The 18,354-nt window shown below is 71.0% G+C and overlaps 2 pseudogenes; one reads left to right on the top strand and one right to left on the bottom strand.

The window, feature by feature from the left end:
• Positions 1 to 1,145: 1,145 nt before the first annotated feature.
• LOC119140193 lies at positions 1,146 to 9,011 on the bottom strand (annotated as a pseudogene).
• Positions 9,012 to 10,853: 1,842 nt separating this feature from the next.
• On the top strand, positions 10,854 to 17,296 carry LOC119139919 (annotated as a pseudogene).
• The last annotated feature ends 1,058 nt before the right edge of the window (positions 17,297 to 18,354 follow it).

Raw genomic sequence — 18,354 nt, 5'->3', positions numbered from 1 at the left:
AGGGACCCCGTGTCAGCACCCTGCCACCCTCAGGACCCGTGCCAGCATCCTTGGGGACACAGTGGCTGCAGGGACCCCGTGTCAGCACCCTGTACACAGGGACCTCATGCCAGCATCCTTGGGGACACAGTGGCTGCAGGACCCCGTGCCAGACCGTACCTACAGGGACCTCATGCCAGCATCCTTGGGGACACAGTGGCTGCAGGGACCCCGGCAACACACCCTGCACCCTCAGGGACCCCGTGCCAGCATCCTTGGGGACACAGTGGCTGCAGGACCCTGTGCCAACACCCTGCACCCTCAGGGACCCCGTGCCAGCATCCTTGGGGACACAGTGGCTGCAGGGACCCCGTGCCAGCACCCTGCACCCTCAGGGGCTCTGTGCCAGCACCACGGGGGACCATGCACCGTAGGGACCTATGGCAGCACACCCTCTATCTGTGGGGACCCTGTGCCAGCACCCTGTACCCCCAGAGACCCCATACCAGGGGGACACAGTGCCACAGGACCCCGTGCCAGCACCTGCACCCTCAGGGACCCCATGCCAGCCCCCAACGGACAGTGCACCCAGAGGGACCCACGCTGGCACCCACGGGAGCCCTGCGCCCATGGCTGCCCACAGCCTCACCTCGGGGAAGTCACAGGCCAGCCCGTCACCGTGGCAGGGCTCCGCGGGGGTCCCCAGCGAGAAGTGAGGACCCGGAGCTGGCAGGGTCCCACAGCCTCGGGGTGACGTTGAGCACGGGCGGCGCAGTCCCGCAGAGCCACCCGGCTGCAGGGAAACTGCAGGGGGGGGTGGGGGTGGAAGAAGGGTGAGCCGGTGCCCGCAGCCCCCCCGCAGCCCCGCAGCCCCCCGTGCCCCTGACCCCCGTCCCTACCATGTTGACGAAGGCAGCGATGAAGACGAGGAGGATGGTGAAGACCCGATGACGGTGCTGTGCGCACGGACTGGACGATTTTCGGGAAAGCTGCTGCAGGGCGGCGGGGAACAGCTGCGGGGGGGGGCGCAAAAGACCCCATCATGCACCGCCAAGCCCCACCCACCCTCCCCCATCAGCCGTGTACTCACGGTGACACAGGAATAGACGGCGCAGACGAAGAGGATGGCAGCAAGGAGGATGAAGATGCCACGTAGACGCCAAGCATCAGCGGGGAGCTGAGAGAGGTGGCTGTGAGCATTGGGGGGGGGGGGGTCGGGGGGGGGGGGCTGCAGCACTCACTGCGGAACACACGATCTGGAGGCAGCAGATGAAGCAGAAGAAGGAGGGCAGGCCACGTAGCCACCGAAGCGTCATCCCTTCTTGGTACTGCGGGGAGGGAAGCGGTGAGCCGGCTGGGGGGGGGCAGGCAGGGCAGAGGGCTCCTGGGGGCCCCAGGGGATGGGATGGAGGGACCGGGGATGGGATGGGATGGGATGGAGGGGACAGAGGGTCCCCAGAGGATGGGATGGAGCGGACCCCAGGGGACGGGATGGAGGGGACACCAGAGGATGGGACAGAGGGGACCATGGGGGACCCCAGGGGATGGGATGGGCGGGGAGGGAGGGGACCCCAAGGGACCCCAGTGGGATTGAGGAGACCCCAGGGATGGAGGGGCCATGGGGATGGGACGGAGAGGACCATGGGGGACCCCAGGGGATGGGATAGGATAGGATGGGAGGGGACCCCAAGGGATGGGATTGAGGGGACCCCAGGGGATGGGATGGAGGGGACCATGGGGGACCCCAGGGGATGAGATGGGAGGGGAGGGGATGAGATGGGATGGGACCCCAAGGGATGGGATGAGGGACCAGGGATGGAGGGACCATAGGGGATGGGATGGAGGGGACCATGTGGGACCCCAGGGGATGGGATAAGATGGGATGGGATGGAGGGGACACCGAGGGATGGGACGGAGAGGGCACCAAGAGATGGGACGAGGGGACACCGGGGACCCCAGGGATAGGATTGAGGGACCCCAGGGATGGGATGGAGGGGGACAGGATGGAAGGACCAGACAGGGGGGATCATGGAGCCAGCTGGATGAAGGGGATCTCACAGACCAGAGGGGACAGATGTGATGCGCAGCTGGGATGGGGGGCAGGGGTACCAGAACCAGGACAGAGGACCCCAGGGGATGGAAGCGAGATGAGGGAGACAAAGGTGCTGATGGGAGCGGGACAGAGGGGACTTCAGGGATGGAGGGGACGGCAGGGATGGGATGGGGGGGATGGAGGGACCCCCACCTTCTTCTCCACTCGTCTGGAAGGTGAGCAGGAACTTCTTGACATGGTCCTTGCGGAGCTGGTCAATGCTGCGGGCGTCGATGGCCCGGCTCAGGAACTCGTCCACCTCGTCCTCGGGGTTGAGGGCCTCCTGGGCACCACGGCTGGGGGCAGGGGTAGGTCAGGGTCCCCCAGCCCCTGGCTCTGCCCCAGAGAGGGGCTGGCCATGACCCCCCACCCCCGGACCCTCAGCATGGGGACACTTACTTGTCCTTGCTGGAGTCATCAATTCCCTGGGGAGACACAAGGGAAATGGGGGTGTCAGGGACACTGGCATGGATTGGGGGGGGCGGTCATAGATGACAAGATCATAGGGCATCCCCCAGGGTCAACCAAGCCCCCCCAAGGACAGGGGACAGAGTCCCAAGGGTTACCAGGATGTGGGGGATCCCCAAGTGTTCCCCAAGCCTTGCAAGGATAGGGGGGTTCCCCAAGAGTCTGCAAGGGGGGAGGGAGGGGTCTGGGGGGGGTGGCTGACACCAGAGGATGGGGGACCCCTGAGAGTCCCCAAGGCCAGTGAGGACAGGAGGCTCCCAAGGGGTGCCGAGGACAGGGGGTACACCTGGGGGGTCCCCAACAGCTGCTGAGGATGGAGGCGGGGGGGGGGGAACCTGGGGATCTCTATGGGCTGCTGAGGATGGCTGATCCCTGCGGGCTGCTGAGGATGGGGGGGACACCTGAGGGTCCCCAAGGGCTGATGAGGACAGGAGGGAACCCGAGATCTGCTGAGGATGGGGGGGGCTTCTTCAAGGCCCTGGGCTGCGGCCAGCAGGAGGAAGCAGGCGAGGGCTGCGGGCAAGGCTGGGGAAGCCCAAAGGCGACCACGGAAAGGCAGAGCAGCCGATACCGCCGCAGGGGGGGTCCCCCTTCCCAACATGCCCCCCCGCCCCCTCCATGGTCGCTCACCATCTGCCGGAAGGCCTTGGAGTCCTTGGTGCGGAGAAGGAGCGCTCGGGCACCCAGCGCGGCACCAGCCCCTCCGTCGAGTTGGCACGAGCCCGCTGCAGCTTGGCTAGGATGGCTTTCTCCTCCTCTGCAGGGCGACGTGGCCGTGAAGGGGGTCCCCCAGGGTCCCATCCCCCCATCCCCCCCCCCTCAATTCCCCCCTCTGACTCACGCGCTTCTGGCTGCAGCCCACGATGAGGAAGTCTCGATGTTGTGCTCCTTGAGGTAGGCGTTGCGCTCGCCCCCGTGGCCTGGTTCCACCTCGTAGTCCCGTTCAGGTACTGCAGCGTCGCCCAGGTGATGTGGATGCGCCTGGGGATGGCAGGATGAAGGTGCTGAGCCCACCCCCCCACCCCCCTTGTTCCACGTTCCCACCCCAGCCCCAGCCCAGCCCCCCTGGTCCTGGCTCACCCGGCTTTGCCACCCGCTTCCTGTGGTTGGCGAGGTCACGTCGTTGGACCAGACGTCGAACTGCCACTTGCGCAGCCCCAGGACGCCACAGTGCACCGCCCTGTGGATGCCCACGCGCATGTTCACGTTCACCCCCGTCACCTCGCGCACCAGCCTGCGGACGGCACCGGCACCACGTCAGCCCAAGGCACCGCGGCACCGGGGCCTGGCAGCACCAGGGGTGTGCCAGCACCGGGGCCAGCCACAGCCCCCCAGGGCTGCAGCGGCACTGGGGACATGCCAGCACTGGGGCATGCCAGCACTGGGGACATGCCAGCACTGGGGTCAAGCACAGCCCCCCAGGTTGCAGTGGCACTGGGGACATCCCAGCACTGGGGACATGGTGGCACTGGGGTCAGGCACAGCCTCCCAGGGTTGCAGTGGCACTGGGGATGTGCCAGCACTGGGGACATGGTGGCACTGGGGTCAGGCACAGCCTCCCAGTGTTGCAGTGGCACTGGGGATGTGCCAGCACTGGGGACATGGTGGCGCTGGGTCAGGCACAGCCTCCCAGTCTTGCAGTGGCACTGGGACGTGCCAGCACTGGGACATGGTGGCGCTGGGGTCAGGCACAGCCTCCCAGTGTTGCAGTGGCACTGGGGACGTGCCAGCACTGGGGACATGGTGGCGCTGGGGTCAGGCACAGCCTCCCAGTGTGCAGTGGCACTGGGGACATGCCAGCACTGGGGACATGGTGGCGCTGGGGTCAGGCACAGCCTCCCAGTCTTGCAGTGGCACTGGGGACGTGCCAACACTGGGGACATGGTGGCGCTGGGGTCAGGCACAGCCTCCCAGTGTTGCAGTGGCACTGGGGACATGCCAGCACCGGTGACAGGCGCGACCCCCCGACTCACAGATGGCCTCGATCATGTCGACCCCCATCTCCACGCAGCAGTGCGCATGGTCCCCACGCCTCCGCAGCCCCGACACGCAGTAGTAGCAGTCCCCCAGGATCTTGATGCGCAGGCAGTGGTTCTCCTGGGGGGACGGGCAGGTCAGGGGGGCTCTGGGACCCCCTTCCAGCCCCACCCCCGCACCCCCACCCCCCACCCCACTCACCGCCGCCAGCTTGTCGAAGCGAGCGAAGAGCTCATTGAGCGTCATCACCAGCTCCTGGGCTGTGCACTGCGAGGCCAGGCTGGTAAAGCCCTCGATGTCCGCGAAGAGGATGCTGCCGGAGGAAGAGCGTGGGCTGGGGAGGGACCACAGACCACCCCGGACCCCCTCACCTAGTGACACTCCCCTCCCACCCCCACCCCCCCCCCCAAGACCTTGCACCCCCGGTACCTGACGTTGTCGTGCTTCTGGATGTAATCTTGTGGAACATCATGTCCTCCTTCTTGGTGTTGATGTCCTCCTTCATCTCCATGGCCACGTGCTGGGGCAGCACCGAGAGCAACAGCCGCTCCTGCCCACAGCACCACCCCATCAGCGGGGGGCCAGGGCCCTGACGGACCCCCCCCTTCCCCCAGGCCCATCACGGCGGACCCCACCGTCCCTGGGACACCCAGGACCCCCAGCTTACCTGCTGGCGGTTCTCCCGCTGGAGGTGCAGGCGCGCCTGGATGTAGCCCCGGGTCTCCTGGAAGGCCTGCGCTGCGACACCTCGGCCGGGTAGTGGGTGCAGACCCCCACCACGTTGGTGCAGAGGAAGATCAGGGCGTTGGCGCTGAGCTGGTGGGGGAGGTGGGCTCAGTGCAGCCACCCAGGGACCCCTGGCCAGCTCTGCCACCCTCCTCTGCACCCCAAAACCCTGGCTCCAGGATGGGGGGGTGCTGCCAAGAGGAGCAGGGGGGCTGCAGGGGGGGGGGTCATGGGGCGGGGCGGAAACATGGGGACACAAAGCAAGGGGATGTGGGATGCAGGGACCAGGAAGGGAGGATGCAGGACCTGGGACACGGAGGATGCAGGGACCTGGGGATACAGGACCAGGGTGACGGGGACATGGGGCACCTGGAGACATGGAAACCGGGGGGGGGGGGGGGGCGAGGCTGCAGGGACATGGGGGCATAGAGAGCCAGAGCAGGGGACAGGGGGCACCCGAAGCTGCAGGAAAGCGGGGCACAGGGGCTGCAGGGACCCAAGGCACAGGGATACGAGGATGCAGGGACCTGGGGATACAGGACCAGGGTGATGGGGACATGGGGCACCTGGAGACATGGGAACCGGGGCAGGGGGGGCTGCAGGGACATGGGGACATGGAGAGCCCGAGCAGGGGGATGGGGGGCACGCAGAGCTGCAGGAAAGCGGGGCACAGGGCTGCAGGGACCTGGGGACCCAAGGCACAGGGATACGAGGATGCAGGGACTTGAGGGACATGGGGACACGGGGCAGGGGGGCCATGGGGGAGATGGGCAGGGGGGACGTGGGGACACAGCCAGGCCCCACGGGCCCTCGGGAAGCGGAGGAAGCCGGGGGAGGCCGGGAAGCGGAGATGGCTGCAGCGGGAGTGCTGTGGTTTCCCCCCCTCCCCGTCCCCATCCCTGTCCCCTGGGACCGGGGCCAGGGCTATTTATAAGGCGGGCTGGAAGCGGGGGGCCACGCACCCCCCCCCCCCATCCCCATCATCCCCCCGGCCAGGGGCACAGCCCCATCGCTCCCACCCTGCAGAGGTTAGCCCCACTCGGGGGGGGGCTTCTCCTCCCGTGACCCCCTCCATGCTCCACCAGCCTCACTGTGTACCCCCCCCCTTCAGCATCATGCGCCCCGTGGGGACAGCACGTGGCCCCAGCCCTGGCCAGGCAGGGCGAGGGTGACGGGTGGCCTCGTGCGGGGGCGGGGTGGGGGGGCTGGGGACTGGCAACACATGGCCCTTGTGGGCAAGGGGACCCCCCTGGACCCCCCCTGTGCATGCAGCACCCCACTGGGAGCACCCGCCAGCCCAAGGGGCAGGACAGGGGACACTGCCAAGGTCCCAGCCCCCCTGGGTGGCAGCCACCCCCCCTGCCCTGGCTCCCTGGGCCTGCATCCCCCCTCGGGGGTTTCCGCCAGCCCCACAACGGGGGCTTTGTGGGTGCCCCCCCCCCCCCCAAGCACAGCCCACAATGGCGGTCTGTGCACGGTCCTGCCAGGACGAGGGGCCCCCTCACCTCCCCCCCGCCAGGCTGCGGCAGTGGAGAGACCCCCGGTCACACCGTAGGCAGCACCCACGGGTCCCTAGCATGGGACACACACCCCCCCCCACCCCCCCAGGACGCCCCCCACCCCCAGGGCAAGCCAAGGGGGCCCCTCCTGCATCCAGATTTTCCACGTGCACCAACACCAAGCCCAATTTTGCAGCGAGGCACTGGGGGAGCCACCGGCGGGGACAGGGGTCTCCCCCCCAGGGTCTCCCCCATCCCACAAGCAGGCAGCCCCCACACACACACTATATGCATCCCCCCCCCCCCCCCCCCCAGCCTCTACCTGCTTCCAGAGGAAGGGGTCGGTGGCGTTGCGGTGCCAAGCGATGGCGAGGTGCAGGGCGGAGAGAGACCCGGCCAGCACGGCCGCCCGCATCCGCACCGGCAGCAGCGTGTAGGTGATGTAGATGAAGAAGACGCTCCACCAAACGCCTTCGGCCGCGCTACGGGGTACCACAGCCACCGTCCCCAACGCTTGCACCCCGGCCAGCAACCCCAGCACCACGTAGCTCACCACCCACATATAGTCCTGGGGAAGGCGCTGCGGCTGCACAGCACCATCAAAAGCAAGAAAAGGGCTGTGGCACCGGCCAAAGCGGCGACCGCCGGCACGTGGGGGGCACCGGGCAGGCAGTGGAAGAGCAGCATCACACCGCAGACCAACCCCAGCACCCCCATCAGCACCGTCAGGCTGCTCTGGTTCATCTGGAAGAAGTAACGTTGGTAAAGCCGCTCCAGTTTGGCCGACTGGAACCGTTTGGAACGGAAAACCTGGAGCAAACGCCGCCAGCACTCGCCGGCCGACGGCCGCCCCCGTGGCCCCCGGCCCCCTTTGGCCCTTTGGTTTCGCCATCCTCCAAGGCCAAGTCCACCGATTTGAGCCCCAGGTCACCGGAGGGTCCCTTCTGCTGTAGTGGTCCTCCTGCCAGGTGCAGCGTAGCCCCCGGGGGGTCCCCCACCCCGCTCCATCTCAGGGTCCTGCAGGCAGCTCATGTACGGGGCCGCAGAGGGCAGCGCGGGGGCGGGCGCCCTTCTTGCCGTTGCGCTCCCCCCATGCCGTCTTCCGTTCGTCCACCTTGGGCACCAGGATGCCGCTGAACCACGACATGCTGCGGGTACCGGGGAGGGGGTCAACGCTCAGTGTGTGTCCCCTCCCCCCCAGCACCCCAAAGGGACGCCGGTGCCCATGGGGGGAGGGGGGGGGGGGCCGAGGCAGCGTGGCTCCCACCCAGCACAGACAGCAAAGGGCACAGATGTCCCACTCCCCTGGGGGGTGCAGACCCCCAAACCCCAGTTCTCCCACCCATGGCCCTGTGGGAATGCCCAGTGCCCAGTGCTGGGTGCCCAGCACCAGTACTGAGTGCCCGGTGCCCAGTGCTGGTGCTAGGTACCCAGTACTGGTCCCCAGTGCCGGTACCTGGTCCCCAGTGCCAGTGCCCGGTGCCGGTGCCCAGTATCAGTGCTGGATGCCCGGTGCTGGTGCTGGTACTGGGTACCCAGTGCTGGTGCCCAGTGCCGGTACTGAGTGGCCAGTGCCCAGTGCCAGTGCCCGGTGCCCAGTGCTGGTGCTGGCTGCTCGATACTGGTGCCCAGTGCCGGTACCCGGTTCCCAGTGCCAATGCCCAGTATGGTGCTGGATGCCCGGTGCCGGTGCCCGGTGCTGGTACTGGGTACCCGGTGCTGGTGCCCGGTGCTTGGCCCTGCCAAGGCCACCCCGAGCCTGTCCACCCCAGCGCAACGACCTGCGGCAAAGCTGGAACCATCCCGGGTCCCGGCCCTGTTTGTCTTGAACGGCGGCCAACGGGCTGCACCGGGCACGGCGGCCCCGGGGCACCGGGAACCAGCCAGGACGTGGCAGCCCGTCCCACCCCCGGGGGAACGGCGGGGGAGGGGGGGAACGGCCACCCGGGAAGGGCTGAGCCCGGTGGCAGCCACCCCCCGGCCCCGGCCCCGGCCCGCGGGGAGCCCCCCGGACGCGGCCCGGTCACCCCCAACCCGCCAGCGCCCCCCCGCCGCCGCCGCCGCCCCGGCCACCGGGCAGCCCCCCCGGGGCCACCCCGCTGCCGCCGCCACGGGGCCCACCCCGCTGCCGCCCCCCAAGTCCCGATCGCGGTCCCGCTCGCCGCCGCCCCGGCCACCCCCCCCACCGCCACCGCGCCCGGTGCGCCCGGTCGGCCCCGCTCCCTCCGCCTCCGGCGCCGCCGCCCGCGGGGCCCCGCGCCCCGGCACGGCCCCGCCGCCGCCCGCTCCTACACGGCGGCCGCGCCGCAACCCCGCCGCCCCATCCCGCAGCCCAGGCCGGGCCCCCCGTGGCGGCGGTGGCGGCCCCGGTCCCGGTCCCGGCCGCAGCCCCGGCCCCGGCCCAGCCCCGGCCGGTACCCGCCCCCCCCACCCCCCCCCCCCCCCCGCCCGGATCCGCTCCCGGGCGCTCCCGGCCGGCGGCCTTAAAGGCGCAGCGGCGGCGGCGGTGGCCCGGTACGGCCCGGTACGGCCCCGGTACGGCCCCGGTGCGGCGGGGGAGGCGCGGGAGGAGCGCGGGGGAGGCGGGTGCGCGCGCGGGCACGGGCGGACCGGCACCCCCGGGGCTGCGCGCACACGCACCGCCGCGCTGCACCGACATGGCGGGGACAACGGGGACACGCGCCACCGGCACCCCCACCCCACCCCCCTCCCCCCGCCTGCACCCCCGGGTCTGCACACGTCCCCCCCCCTTTGAGTGTGTCCCTTGCACACACACCCCGCACGCTCACCCCAGTGCCCCCCCCTTGCACACCCAGCCTGCACGCACACCTACACCCCCCTTGCACACTCGCACCCCTTGCACGCGTGTGCAGCCGTGTTGCACACACACGCGAGCCCCCTTGCATGTGTGTGCGTGTGTGTGCGCGCACGCACACGTATCCCCTTGCACACGCAGCTACACACCGCTTAGGCACCCTGGCATGCACACACGCGTGCACCCCCCCTCGCACACACGACCTCGCGCACACGCACACCCGTTTTGCACACATAGGGGTCTTGCACACGCACCCTTGCATGCACATCACGCCTTGCACGCACACACGCACCCCTTGCACACACACGCGTGCGCGCACAAGCACCCTTGCACGCACCCCCCCCTTCCTTTTTGCACGCACACCCCAGTCAGCACCCCGTGCAAAACGGGGGTGCGGGATACCCCTCACTGGGGTCCCTGCCTTGCCCCCACACTCGTACCCCACGCGTGTGCGTGGGTCAGGCCTTGCCAGCCCCCCCCCCCTCCATGACCGCTCCCCCCCCCCAGCCCCCCCGCAGCGGCGGTGCCGGGCCCCGCGGCCCCCCCGCAGCAGCGCCGGGCCCCGAGGAGCGCAGATTAATCATTAATTAGCAGCCGCCGCCGGGCCCGTGTCCCCGCGGCCCCACGCGGAAGTCCCGCCACGGGAAGGGGGGGGAGTGGATCGGCGGGGGGGCGGCACGCTGAGTCTCCGGTTCCCCGGGGCCGCCGCAGCCCCCGCCCATCGCTCCGGCCGGGCGGTGCAGTGATGCTGCAGCACCGCGGCCCGGGATCCGGTCACCGGGGCGGGGGGCACAGGGATGCGGGGCGTGGGGACAATGTGCGGGTGGGCTGCACCCCCTGCACGGTCCCCCCGCGACCCCGCCTGCCCCCCGCGGGGTATTGGCGGGGGGGGTGGGGGGTATAAGCTGTCCCCTCCGGTGGGGCACGGCGGGACGATCCCGGTGGGTTCGCGCATCCCGCATCCCCCACCACGCGTGGCCACGGCAGCGGGGGGACCTTTTTCCCGGTGCCTCCCGGTCTTTCCCCGCAGCCCCCGGGGCTTGCGGGGAGGGTCTATCCCCGGTGCCCCCCCGCCCCCCCGGTGGCTGCCCGGCTGCGGGGGCGCGGGTCGGCCGCCACGGGGATGGGCGCGGAGGCGGGCAGGCGGGGGCGGGGACGACCGGGACGCCCCGGCGGCCCCGTGTGATACGGAGCGCGGCGGTGGCGGCGGCGGCGGCGAGGCCCTTCCCGGCGGAACGCCGCGCTCCGGTGCGGGGCGGCCCCGCCGGTATCCCGGGGGCTCCGGGGGGCCGCCGGTATGTCCGCCCCGGCTCAACCCGCCGCTCCCGGTTCCTTCCAGGTGAGCGGAGCTGAGCCCCTTCCATCCCCCGGGCACGGCGGGCCCGGTTCGGTTCTGCCCGCAGCGCTGCGGAGGGGTGGGGGCAGCGGCGGGGCCGCGCCGCCCGGGGCCGCCCGGTGCTCACCGGCCGCCCCCGCCGCTCCCCCCGCAGAGCCCCCGGAGGCTCCCGAAGCGCAAGAGCCGCTTCAAGCGCTCGGACGGCAGCACCTCGTCCGACACCACCTCCAGCATCTCCGCAGGCAGGTGAGCGGGCAGGCACCGGGACCGGCACCGGGACCGGCACCGATACCGGGGCGGGGCAGCCCCGCCAGTCCCGGCTCCCCCCGCCGCGGCTCGCTCCCGGGGGCAGCGGCTCTGCGGCTCCGCAGTAAAGCACGAAGGGTGGGGGGGTGGGGGTGGGGGGGAGCGGCCGAACTCCCCGCCCCAACCCTCCGCACCGGGGAAACCGGGCGGCCGCCCCCACCCGCCGTTCCTCCGGGACCGGGGCTGGGCTCCGGCACCGGGCGCCGGTGGCAACGCAACAGCCGCTCCCCGCGGCTAAAAATAGCGAGTGCTGCGTCAGGGCCGGGCCGGCCCCGGGCACCGGCACTGCGGCGCGGAGGGGGCGGGGGGTCCCGGGGGGCCCCGGGGAAACTGAGGCAGCAGAGGGGGAACGGGGCCGGGGGGGGGTCCTCTGTGCTGCCCCGCCCGGTCTATCAGCCGGCACCGGGTCGCCTCCCCGTGCTGCCCGGGGGGTGGAGAGGGGTACGGACCCCCCGCCGTCACCCACCCGCCTGCTCCGGTTCACCCCGGTGGAGCGGTGCCCCCCTCCTCGGGCGCCGGCGAGGCAGCGGGTCCCGGGGCGGCCCCGGGCAGGCGGGGGGTTCCGGTAGAGGCGGCCCCGGGGGGCGCAGAGCGCCCTGAGCATCCCGTTGCCATCGCAAGGTAGTACCTGCCCCTCCCCGGTAACCCCCGGGCCCCCCCGGCCCCCCGGCCCCGGCCCCGCACACGGCGCGGCCCCTTCAGCACCTCGGAGAGGGCCCGGCCCGGCCCCGCCGCGCTGCCCGGTACCGGGGCCGGTGCCCGGTGCTCGGTGCCCGCTGCCGGTGCCTGCGGCCGTTCCCTCCGCCACCGGGAGCCCCCACCCCCCCGAACGCTGCCCCGAGGCCCCCGGGTCAGAGCCGAGTTGTCCCGGGCCGGTGGCGCCGGGGTCCGTCCCGCTGCGCGGTAACGGGGCGGGCCGGGCCGGTCCCCGGGGCCCGCCGCTGCCCCCCTCCTCGGGGGCGGGGGGGGCGCGGCGGGGGGCGGGAGCGGCTCCGGCCCCGCCGCAGGGCTCGCCCTGCAGACGGGGCTGCTACCGGCTCGGGGCAGGACGGGGCCGCCGCACCGGAGCATGGAGGTACCACGGGGAACCCCCCCGCCGCCGCCGCTCGGGGACCCCCGGCCGTGGGGGGGAGGGGAACACAGGCCCCCATCCCCCCCCCCCGCCTCCCCGGGACCCTCCCTCCACCACCGCGAGCTGTCTTCTTTGCAAACTACCCCCCCACCCCGCCCCCCCCGGGAGCTGCCCCGGGGCCCGGTGCATCACACCGGGGCCGCTCGGTACCCCCGGCTACCACTTCAGCCCCTCCCCCCCCCCGCCATCCCCGGGGGGTTCCACCGGAGAGGGCCGGAGACCCGGCAGCCGCGGGAAGGGGGAACGGCGACCCCTAAGGCCCCCCCGCCCCCCCCAAGGCTGAGGCGGCGGGGGCGGCTCCGTGCGCCCCGGGGGGGCGGTGGGAGGCGGGGGCGGGGAGGGGCGGGGAGGGGCGGCGGCGGCGGCGCGGCGGAGCGGGCAGGGCCAGCCGGAGCCCGAGCCACAGCCGGAACCGGAGCCGGTGCCGGTACCGGAGCCGGACGGGGGGGCACGGGCGGCTCGGCTCGGCTCGCCCCGTCTATGTCGTTTCTGACTCCAGCGCTACCTTCCTGCTCAACGAGGTACCGGCCCCGGTACCGGGGAGGCGGGGGGGGGGACGACGACCGAGGGATCGCGGGGTGGGGGAGCTGCGTCCCGCGGGGGCCGTGATTGCACCCGGGGGGGTTGGGGGGACCGGTGCGTGGCTTCATGGCCGGGGCAGGGGGAGCCGTGCCGCCCCCCGACCCTTTGTTCCTCGCCGCCGCCGTTGGTCTCGCCGCCCCCCGCCCCCCCCCGCCCTCCGGCAGGTGCCACCGGGCCCCGGAACCGGGTGGGGGGAGGACCCCGACCCCGTGGCCGAGGACCCCGCGGGGGCCGATGCTTCGGGCCGTGGGCTGCACGGGGGGGTCGTGTTGTGGCAGGGGAAGGCACCGCTGGGGATGCTGTACTGGGGATGCTGGTGGAAGAAGATGCTGGGGGGGGGGGGGCAGTGACGATGTTGGGGGGGGGCCTGCTGGGGAGGCCATGGGGGGGGCCATGCTGGGAAACCATATTGCCTGCGTTGGCTGGGGGGGCCAGACCCCCCCTCCCCCCCCCGATGTGAGCGAGGGGGGATGTGCAGGGTGAGGGGGCCCTATCTGCTGGCGGGGGGGGGCTGGTGCTGGACGGTGGTGCTGAGCTGAGCCCAGCAGGGCCTGGGGGCCGGGGGGGGGCTCGGCCACATCCAGGGACCTATAAATATTTCACCGCAGCTTCTGCGCCTGTTCCGGGTGCAGCAGGCGACGGGTAATTACTGGGGGGGGGGGGGGGGGGCTACACCAAGCACCCCAGCGTTGGGGCTGGCTGTGGCAGGCCCACACCCCTGAGGGGACAGGGACCCCTTTCCGCAGCCCCCCCCCCCCCCGGGCTGTGGGGGTCTCCCCCCAGGACGGGGGCTGCACCCCATGGCCGCCACGCTGGGTGATGCTGCCCCTATTTGCCTGGCTTGATGCCCCCACGGATCCCTGAAAGCTGGAAAGGGTCAGTGGGCTGGGGGTCAGCGGGGTCCCCTCCCCAGGCCGGCATCGGCTCAGGGTGAGGTCCCGCTTTGTGGGGGTCCTTGCAGCCCCCCAGCACTCAGCCCTGTCCCCCCCAGGGCTCGGCGGACTCCTACACCAGCCGCCCGTCCCTGGACTCCGACGTGTCCTGGACGAGGACCGGGAGGGTGCCCGGCGCGAGGTGGAGAACCAAGCCCAGCAGCAGCTCGAGAGGGCCAAGGTACTGGGAGTGGGGGGGTTGTCCAGGGCATAGCCCCAGGGTGGGGGCTGGCAGGGCCTGGGGACACTGACCCCCCGCCCTCCCCCCCCCCCCCATCACCCCCCAGCACAAGCCGGTCGCCTTCGCTGTGCGCACCAATGTCAGCTACTGCGGGGCGATGCGGATGGGGGCCCGGTGCAGGGAGCCGCCATCAACTTTGAAGCCAAAGATTTCCTGCACATCAAGGAGGTGAGCTGGGGTGCTGGGGGGGGGGGCCAGGGTCAGGGACCACCCCCCCACACACCCCCAGCCTCACCCCTGCCCTGCCCTCACCCAGAATACAGCAATGACTGGTGGATTGGGCGCCTAGTGAAGGAGGGGGGGGACATCGCCTTCATCCCCAGCCCCAGCGCCTGGAAGCCATGAGGCTCAAGCAGGAGCAGAAAGCCAGGTAGGGACCGGACAGTCACCCCAAACCCCCCCGGGTCCCCCAACACTCGCTCACCCTCTTTCCTCTAGGAGAGCTGGCAACGCCTCGGGCCTCGGCGACAGTGGGAACCGGCGATCGCCTCCCCCTCCTTAGGTAAGGGCAGGTCCTGGCCCAGGGGGTCCGGGGGGGGTCTGGGGTCCCCCCCCCTTCACTGTCACCAACCTCTGTCTTTCTCTCCTCTCCCAAGCCAAGCAGAAGCAGAAGCAGGTGAGTCCCGGGTGCAAGGCTGTGCCTGGGGCGGGGAGATGGGGAGGGGGCTGCAGGCAGGGCTGAGCGCAGTCGCTTCTGGGGTGGAGCAGGTGGGGGCAGAGACACCCCCCCCGCCCTCGGTTGTGGGGCTGGGGGGGGGCTCCAGAATGCCAGGATTCTCTGGAATAGGCTCACTGACCCTTTCTGGGGGTGGGAGTGCAGGGTGCTGATGTGTCCCCATGTCCCCCTCCCCCCGCAGACACAGCACATCCCACCCTACGATGTGGTCCCCTCCATGCGGCCCGTGGTGCTGGTGGGGCCCTCGCTGAAAGGATACGAGGTAGGGGGGGGAAGGGAGGGGTGGGGTGGGGGCTGTGGGGTGGGGGTGGGGCCCACTGTGCCCCAGGGGGTGGCTTGTGTCCCTCGTCCCTCCCTGCGCATCCCGTGTCGGTGCTGGGCAGATGGCGGGGACGGGCTGCTGGCAGGGTGCCAGGAGGCTGCCACCTCCCTGCTGGGTGCATCTGCCACCGGCTCCCCGGGCTCCCGGGCTGGTGGCCCCCACTGGCAGGTCACCGACATGATGCGAAAGCCCTCTTCGATTTCCTCAAGCACAGATTTGATGGCAGGTGAGAGCCGAACCCCATCCCAGGACCCTGCCCTATAGCCTGGGGGGGGGGGGGGAGACCAGGAACCCCACCATGGCCTGGGGGGGGGGACACCCAGGACCCCACCGCTGTCCCTGTGCCCCCCCAGGATCCATCACCCACATCACGGCTGACCTCTCCCTGGCCAAGCGCCATCCTCAACACCTGGGCAAGCAGGCTATCCTGGAGCGCTCCACCAACCGCTCCAGCATCGGTGAGGGGCCGGGCTCACCCGGGGTGCAGGGACACCCCCCACCCCCCAGGACCCAGCCCAGCCTGACACGTCCCCCCTGCGTCCCCCCAGCTGAGGTGCAGAGCGAGATCGAGCGCATCTTTGAGTTGGCCAAGTCCCTGCAGCTGGTGGTGCTGGATGCCGACACCATAAACCACCCAGCCCAGCTGGCCAAGACCTCCCTGGCGCCCATCATCGTCTACGTCAAGGTGTCCTCACCCAAGGTGAGGGGTGACTGTGGTTCTGGGGGGGAGGGGCAGCTGCCCCCCACGGTGCTATCCCTCTCCTGTCGCCTCCCCAGGTCCTGCAGGCTCATCAAGTCCCGGGCAAGTCCCAGGTGAAGCACCTCAACGTGCAGATGATGGCAGCTGACAAGCTGGTGCAGTGTCCCCCGGTGAGTTGGCAGGACCCCCACCTAGGGATGCTCGGGGGATGGGGGGGTGTCCCTGAGCCACTCCTGCCCCCTCTCACCTGCCCCCCCAGGAGCTCTTCGACGTGATCCTGGATGAGAACCAGCTGGAGGACGCTGCGAGCACTTGGCCGAGTACCTGGAGTGTACTGGCGTGCCACGCACCACCCGCCGCACGCCCCCACGCCGTGCCCTCGCCCACTGGCCTCCCAGGCCTGCAGGTACCCCTGGAGCCCCCTCCCTGCCCCCCGCTGGCAACCAGCGCAGGGACGCACAGGTGGGGTGTGGCGGGGGGGGATGCACAGGTGGGGTGGGGGTGGCAGGAGGGGACGCACAGGTGGGGGACACAGGTGGGGTGACGGGGGACGCACAGGTGGGGGTGGTGGGTGGACGTAGAGGTGGGGTGGGGGGACGCACAGGTGGGGGTGGCGGGGGGACACACAGGTGGGGGTGACGGGGGACACACAGGTGGGGGTGGCGGGGGGACACAGAGGTGGGGTGGCAGGGGGACACAGAGGTGGGGTGGCAGGGGGACATGCACAGGTGGGGGTGGCGGGGGGACACAGAGGTGGGGTGGCAGGGGGGGATGCACAGGTGGGGGTGGCGGGGGGACACAGAGGTGGGGTGGGGGGACACACAGAGGTGGGGTGGCAGGGGGGACACAGAGGTGGGGTGGCAGGGGGGGACACACAGGTGGGGGTGGCGGGGGGACACAGAGGTGGGGTGGCAGGGGGACACACAGGTGGGGTGGCAGGGGGACGCAGAGGTGGGGTGGCAGGGGGACGCAGAGGTGGGGTGGCAGGGGGACGCAGCCCCCTGTGCCATCCCCGCAGCCCCCTGCCCCCTGCCCGCAGAGCCAGCAGCTGCTGGGGGAGCGGGGGGAACACTCGCCGCTGGAGCACGACAGCCTGATGCCCTCAGACGAGGCGGGGGAGACCTCACCCCACACTTGGGGGGCCACGTCTCAACGCAGCTCCCGGCACCTGGAGGAAGAGGAGTACGCGGACCCCTACCCTGACCTCTACCAGCCCCACCGGCACCACAACAGCGGGTTGCAGGGCACCGGCGCGCCGGATCGCCAAACCGAACGCAACCTCGACAGGAACTGGCAACGCAGCCGGCCTTGGGCCAAGGACAGCTATTAGGGGGGGGATGAGGATTTGGGGAGGGGGGGGGGGGAACGCGACACGGCTGGGAACCGGCCCCCCCGAACCCCGGGCGCTCCTCGCCTCGCCCCAGCCCCGCACTGGGGGTGCTCAGACAATCTCCCTCTCTCGGGGAACCCCTCTGCACTGGCAGCTTCCTCGCGCCCGACCCCCTGGGCACGTCTTCAGCCATAAGCACGGGGGGGGGGGCCGGCAGCCAGGATACCCTGGGACACACACACCCCCCCCGCCTCCCCGGCTCCTGGGGACCTGGGGACAGCCACATGCCTTCTCCCTGCCTCAGTTTCCCCACCTGGCCCCCGCATCGCAGCCTGTCTCATTCCCCATGGAAGACCCTTAGGCCAGGTAATGGGGACACACGCACACGCACACACACACGACAGTTTTACAGTTTTGGCAGCGTCCCCCATCCTGCACAGCCCCAAGGAAGAAGGGGAAGGTGCCCACTCCCCCGCTGGGGCCTGGCCTGCCCCCTCCCCTGCCCCTGCATGGGACCCCCAGGAGGAGGGGGCCGCACCAGTCGCTTCGCTCCGCACCGAATTCTCCCTGCCCCGGTCACCGCAGCCAAACCACTTCCTCCCGGGGTACAGAGAGAGCGGGGGAGGGGGCGGCTGGACCCTTCCCGGGGAGGAGGGGGGGGCCCACTCCACACCTGCACTCACTGCCCTGTCCCCATAGCTCCCCACCCCCCCACACGTAGCTGTCACCGCACACTCCTGTAAATAACGGCACCCACCGCCCTTCGGCCGGGGGCTGCTCGGTGGAGGGGCCCGGTGCTGAGCGCCCCCCACCCCAGGGCCCTTCGCAGGGAGCCGGCCTGAGCCGCCAAAGGGGGACGGGGGGGGGGGGGCACAGATTTGTTATAATTTCTTTTGTAGAAAGCACTGATTTCCCTGTAACCGGTTTCATAAACACGACGAGTGCTCGGAGGCGCCGGTGTCTGTGTCTTTGGGGGGCTGGGGGGACAGCGGACACACAGGGATGTTAGGGTGGGGGGACACACATGTGGGGAAAGGGCCCGATGCTGGTGGGTGCTGAGCATCCAAAGGCTTTCCCCTTGGGGCCAGCGCTGGGGGTGCTGGGAGAGGGTGCTCGGGGCAGCGCCGCAGGAAGAGTACGAGGAGCCGACATCCAGCAACGCAGCTGCGGGTTTATTCCTGCAGCCTGGAACTTTAGCTAAAAAATAACAAAAAAACCCCAAAGATGACCGCAGCCTGGGA

This window comes from Falco rusticolus, chromosome 19 (genome assembly GCF_015220075.1).
Source record: "Falco rusticolus isolate bFalRus1 chromosome 19, bFalRus1.pri, whole genome shotgun sequence".
Classification (NCBI taxonomy): domain Eukaryota; kingdom Metazoa; phylum Chordata; class Aves; order Falconiformes; family Falconidae; genus Falco; species Falco rusticolus.
This window is presented reverse-complemented; position numbering and strand designations above follow the sequence as displayed.